We start from the raw sequence: 6713 nt of genomic DNA on the forward strand, positions 1-6713 counted from the left end.
CCAAAGACCGAGATGAATGGCATCTCGCAACAACTGACCAGCCTAGGAAACTGATAACACCCAAGTGCAGTGCAGGGTATCACTGCAGTACAATTCGATAAGTATTTGACTGTCGAACCCACGAGAAGCTGAAGATAAACTATCTATTTTCTAAAAACCCTATTACCCACTTATATGGCTTTCCATGCAAAGCTAGGATCTTATCGAATAAATATGATGATGTAGAACTGTGTGCTCTTGCTAATGCAACCACAAGACCGATTTGTTGGAGGAGACTAGACAATATATTTATACTTCAACACTCTCCCTCGCGTCTAAACAAGGACGGAAAGTGGGTTGCAATATTTTTATTTTATTCCACGTTAACCCGGTCTTGAACTCAATACCTCTTAGCACTGATGCCATGTAAAACGGCATGCTCTAGCAATACATTTGTACTTTAACAAATACAAAAATATACTTTACAATGATTCTAATATAAAAGATTGTGTATTGTAGATGTTGATTTTTTTCGTAAATATTTATTAAATTTTATGAGGTTTGATTTTGACCAAACCCTGAATAATTGTGTACAACTAAACAAGGCTAAACAGTACTATCTCTGCTCACAATCTTGGCTTTCCTTTTCAGTTTTTATAAGGCAATCTAGTTTTTCCTTAAGTGAAATGTTTTAAAATTTGTCCAAATTTATAGTATAAACTAGTGGTTGGGGCGCCCCTTGGAGCGCCTCCTCGCCGGTCAGTGGCAGTCCAATTGCACCCCAATGGAAAGCTATCAATCTTCATGTTACTCAAGTTCTTCTCTTCTGCTTACACACACTTGCATTCAGTTATGTATCCAATGAATACCAAATGGTAACCTGTTTACAGAAATCAATAATCTTACATGAAAATCAATCTATGGAAAGGTGGACCAAACCTAAACAAAGCTACCACGAGTGGGCTTTAAAAATGTACATAGCAAAAGATGCACACATGACAGAAATTCCAGAGCAGCATGAACTCTGAACTAAGTTGGGCTTGCAGATTATCGTCGTGGTATGAAAATGAAAATGATACTGATACCTACAACAGAAATCAACAACAGGATCAGATGGATCTTCTGACAAGTAATGAAATCTATACATCTCGGTAAAGATAGATAAATGTTCTTGAGCAATCAAAAAATATGCATGTATCCAGTTGACTACCTGAACTCTTCTCCACCAAATATTTAACAAAGAACATCGAAATGGGAGTAAAGTTTTTAATACATATAAATACAAAAAAAATGAGATAAAAAGAGGAGTTACTGTGAGTAATAACACATTGCTGATGTGTATACTCAGATAAGGACAAGCCAAACTTATTTCATTTTGTAGCATGCAAAGATAAGAGTAGTTGTATAAATGGAATGTTTTTTTTATAAACAAATTAGCATGTGATAATGGGTATAAAAAAAGCGACCAGATGCTAGAAGTTAATGAAAATAACAATAAAGATCACCATCAACCGAAAACCACACATATTTTTTCATCCACGAACAGTAATGCCGTATGCAATACTGTCACTAAACCATATGTCGATGGTTCTCTGTGAACATACAAGCACCACAATAAAATTTTGGAAGTTAATATTGATTAAATGTCTAGAAGCTAAAATGACCGGGCTAACAATAAGTGTTCTTTTTCGCATATCAAATGAAGTGCTTACAGTAAGTGTGCTTACAGTAAAGTTAATCTTGAGAGGCTCATGTGGCGTGCAAGGGCTGGGCGCTGGCCTTGATTTTGGGCACAGGCAATCAAAGTACCACATGGCATATGGTTAGAATATGGCTTGTATATGTGTAAACATGGGAGTAAATACAACAGTAGGGTTACTTTGATTACCAGTTACCTGAACGGAGGGAGTGGAATATAAAACAATGTTATCTGAGCTTTGTACTGATAAATGCATAAAATTTGTATTCTCTTAAGTATCGTTCAAGAGGCTAGACCAATATTTTGTATGATAAACACCTATCGCACTGTTCTCGTAATAATCGAAGCTTGAAAAACTGCCGCAACCTACATAGTTAATGGAGTCAAATCTGGCATTCTGAGGACTGATAAATTGCTCCACTTCACAAATATTTTAAATTTCCATGCAAACAACGCTAAAAATGGATTTACTTTTGTCGGAATGATACAAGACAGTGACAACAACAGAATCCACCAAGAGGGCCATGTCCTTCTTGGCTATCTGTAAATAGCTAATCCCAAATTCCTAGTCCAACACAAAAAGTTATTTAAGCGGATGCAGCATGAGATGGTAACATACCTTGCAAGCTAAAGGTGACAATATGTGTCCAAATCATTCCATAATCAGACCAAAAAAAGTGGTCTTCATCATCGACACCAACCGTGTTGCGGCCCTGCAGCGGCAACAACATAGTACAGAGGGAAAAGTTCGTAGAGAGATCCTAATAAAAAAACTAACCCAAAGCATAGCTATCTGGATCCTTTAAGCAATGCTTTAAAATTCATTTGGTACCTCTTCCATCATTCATTACAAAATCTCTAAAGAAAGTTGTTGTGTAGATTAGCATGTAATGTATTAGCCGTATACATAAGTCAGTGTGGACAAACCAGTCAATAGAAAGTAAATCATCATGCCAAGTAAAGAATTATGTCATCATCATACTTGTTTAGCAGGCAAAGCATGAAGAATAATAATTCTTTGGAAGGGTATAACTATTAGAGCAAAGTATAAAATCATATGTGCTTATTAAACTTGGGCATGAGATCGTACTAAATGCTGAACTCCAAATAGAGGCGATCCATTCTTAGTGATGAACTCCGGGTGGTTATCTGCAACAAGGCAACACCCTGCCACGTGAAGATGACTTTCTCTATCCGTTGCCAATTAGTGAATATACTCAGTACAATAATCTGTAGCTGGTGAAGAAAAAAAATGGAAAAACCTAGACGATAAAATGGAAAAAGGTAGCAATGCCAAGTAATCAATTATTCACCTGGATGGTGCAGTCACATCATAAGCAAGAGCACCAGTAGTAACAGAATGACGAGAATATTCATATTATTTCCATATGGCGAGAAGGCTAACCATGAAATCTCCACTGTGCTTCCTGTACAGAAGCTGGAAGAAACAATTAGCGTGTGTCAGCACCAAAACATACATGCAAGTCCTTACTCTACTATAGAGCTTGTGCCTGCGAAATGAAATATAGGTTGGTAATCAGTGCAGAATGGAAAATGGTGGGCATGCTCGAAGTTTAGAACAACTTTATTGGATATTAGCCTCGCTGACCAAGAGCATTCTTTGATCTCACTGGAAGGACAATATCGAAGCCTTGGAAATACATAACCATAAGAAAGACCAATACAGTAGCAAACAATTTGGTCACATTTTGCATATTCTGGTGGTAGAAAGCCTCTCTTAGGGCACAGACTTTGCCAGATCGAGTAATCAACAGATGAAGCAATGCAATGACAAACCCTCCAAATTCAGCACCACGTTCACTGTTGATGGTCGTGGGGCTAACCGCCTTCCAGATGATATTCCCAGTACATAACAACAAATTTAGCAGAAGCCAACTTGCAATGGAATAGAAGATCAAGATCACAAAATAAAGTTCAATATGCTTCCCAGACATTGGTAGCAATGAACATAGAAATGCCAGAACCCAAAGCTTTTGTGGAGAAGTTCATCTAGACATATCACAGATGAGATGACAATGATGTCAGCAAACAGAGTATAATGAGAATAGCATTCCCAGTTCCAAGTTGGCTCCCGCAGGACACAGGTCACGGCTCCACAATGGCAATCAGGATACCAAGAAACTTTTGTCTACCATTCCTGAGTAAAAAGTACAACATTCATCACAATAATGTTGGATATATGGCATGAAACAGCAAGCTTGCAGTTTTCGGTGGCCATTCATTGCGCAAATGACAAACTACATATACATGTGATTATGGACATAATATTTTAAAACATTTATAATTCTAGAAGGATAAGTAAATCATGAAATTCACGAGGATGCTTGTCGAGAATACTTGGACGGACATGAGCTTGTAGGATTCCCGGTCTCTGAGCTGCTTGTCGCTAGCCATCAGAGTCGTATCGGCTACAATGTATCTGTGGAAGTATGAAGGCCGCAGCTTATGAAACTGAAAAAGAAAACAAATAAGCAATAAAGACATTAGAATGCATGATCGGAGTGACTTACACAAGATTTAAAACAAGAACAGAGGAGACATATAGAACCTGTCAAGGCCTGGTTCTTCATGCCGCCAGACAAAGTGGCTGCCAAACACAACATTTCACTGAAAAGCATCACCAATACCATTCAAAAAAAGCATCACCAATGAACACATCACCCTCAACTCTGCCCTACATGTGATGAAGGTGCAGGTCAGCAGTCGTGCTGAGAGGCAGCACAACAGCTTCCAGGAGCAGGATGACTCCCCCAGCCGCATCACATGCATGCCGTTATGTCTCTCCAACCAACACCGGCTGCTGATGCCTGCTCACCGTTGGTCTAAAATTCTGCAAGACTGGCCACCCGCACCCTATATGGAATTAAATTATTTAGGAGAGAATTAGAAAGGAGCTATCTCATATGGAGAGGTGTAACCTGGAAGGGAGGAGAAGGATATGGTGCCGTTCTCCAAGGTGGAGGGGATGAGGACAACGGGCCAAGTACCTCGGTAATACATCCCCGTCGGCTTCATGCACCCCTTCGCCGCAAAAGTGCAAAACCACCATAGACCAGCTTGATGGAGGAGAGTGCAGGATGACGACGTCGCAACCGCTGGCTCTCACCTTGATACGTCTCCAACGTATCGATAATTTCTTGTGTTCCATGCCACATTATTGATGTTATCTACATGTTATATGCACACTTTATGTCATATTCGTGCATTTTCTGGAACTAACCTATTAACAAGATGCCGAAGTGCCAGTTCCTGTTTTCTGCTGTTTTTGGTTTCAGAAATCCTAGTAACGAAATATTCTCGGAATCGGACGAAATCAACGCCCAGGTTCCTATTTTACCCGGAAGCATCCAGAACACACGAGAACCGCCAGAGAAGGGGGGCAGGGCCACCACACCACACCCCGGCGCGGCCAAGGGGGGCGCCCCTAGGGTGTGGGCCCCCCAGAAGCCCTCCTGCGCCGCCTCTCCGCCTATATAAAGCCCCTGACCTAAAAACCTCGGGCGTTCGACGAAAACCACAAAAACCTTCCAGAGCCGCCGCCATCGCGAAGCCAAGATCGGGGGACAGGAGTCTCTGTTCCGGCACCCTGCCGGAGCGGGGAAGTGCCCCCGGAAGGCTTCTCCATCGACACCGCTGCCATCTCCACCGCCATCTTCATCACCGCTGCTGCTCCCATGAGGAGGGAGTAGTTCTCTATCGAGGCTCGGGGCTGTACCGGTAGCTATGTGGTTCATCTCTCTCCTATGTGCTTCAATACAATAATCTCATGAGCTGCCTTACATGATTGAGATTCATATGATGATGCTTGTAATCTAGATGTCATTATGCTAGTCAAGTGAGTTTTACTTATGTGATCTCCGGAGACTCCTTGTCCCACGTGTGTAAAGGTGACAAGTGTGTGCACCGTGTGGGTCTCTTAGGCTAGATTTCACAGAATACTTATTCACTGTTGAATGGCATAGTGAGGTGCTTATTTATATCTCTTTATGATTGCAATGTGTTTGTATCACAATTTATCTATGTGCTACTCTAGTGATGTGTTATTAAAGTAGTTTTATCCCTCCTGCATGTGTGCAAAGGTGACAGTGCGTGCACCGTGTTAGTACTTGGTTTATGCTATGATCATGATCTCTTGTAGATTGCGAAGTTAACTATTGCTATGATAATATTGATGTGATCTATTCCTCCTACATATGCATGAAGGTGACAGTGTGCATGCTATGCTAGTACTTGGTTTAGTCTCGTTGATCTATCTTACACTTAAGGTTACTAAAATATGAGCATTATTGTGGAGCTTGTTAACTCCGGCATTGAGGGTTCGTGTAATCCTACGCAATGTGTTCATCATCCAACAAGAGTGTAGAGTATGCATTTATCTCGTTCTGTTATGTGATCAATGTTGAGAGTGTCCACTAGTGAAAGTGTAATCCCTAGGCCTTGCTCCTAAATACTGCTGAGTTACTACCGCTTGTTTACTCGTTCTCATCGCGTTACTATCGTTGCAATACTACCACCATCAACTACACGCCTGACAAGCTATTTTCCGGCACCGTTGCTACTGCTCATACTTATTCATACCACCTGTATTTCACTATCTCTTCGCCGAACTAGTGCACCTATTAGGTGTGTTGGGGACACAAGAGACTTCTTGCTTTGTGGTTGCGAGGGTTGCATGAGAGGGATATCTTTGACCTCTTCCTCCCTGAGTTCGATAAACCTTGGGTGATCCACTTAAGGGAAAACTTGCTGCTGTTCTACAAACCTCTGCTCTTGGGGGCCCAACACTGTCTACAGGAAAGGAGGGGGAACGTAGACATCAAAGTAATTTTCTGGCGCCGTTGCCGGGGAGGAAAGGTAAAAGGCTCTCATACTACGGTCTCAGGTAAAGTATTTTTCTGGCGCCGTCGTGTGTGTGCTCAAAGCTATTTCCTTTAGATCCTGCAATTGCATCTTGTTGTTTCTTGTTTACACTAGTTTGGCATAATGTACAAGAGTGAGCTTCTTATTCTATTTC

The 6713-nt window shown here is 41.2% G+C and overlaps 1 long non-coding RNA gene across 2 annotated transcripts; it reads right to left on the bottom strand.

Moving 5' to 3' along the window:
- Positions 1-3481: 3481 nt before the first annotated feature.
- On the bottom strand, positions 3482-4541 carry LOC124676469. Of its 2 annotated transcripts, none has more exons than XR_006993648.1 (3): positions 4248-4541; positions 4047-4150; positions 3482-3836 (listed from the first exon to the last, which is right to left on the bottom strand). It is a non-coding gene; the product is annotated as an uncharacterized LOC124676469 (long non-coding RNA). The 2 variants fall into 2 exon arrangements; XR_006993649.1 differs by having other exon boundaries at positions 4037-4150.
- Positions 4542-6713: the final 2172 nt, after the last annotated feature.

Source organism: Lolium rigidum, chromosome 7 (assembly GCF_022539505.1).
Source record: "Lolium rigidum isolate FL_2022 chromosome 7, APGP_CSIRO_Lrig_0.1, whole genome shotgun sequence".
NCBI classification, from domain to species: Eukaryota; Viridiplantae; Streptophyta; class Magnoliopsida; order Poales; family Poaceae; genus Lolium; species Lolium rigidum.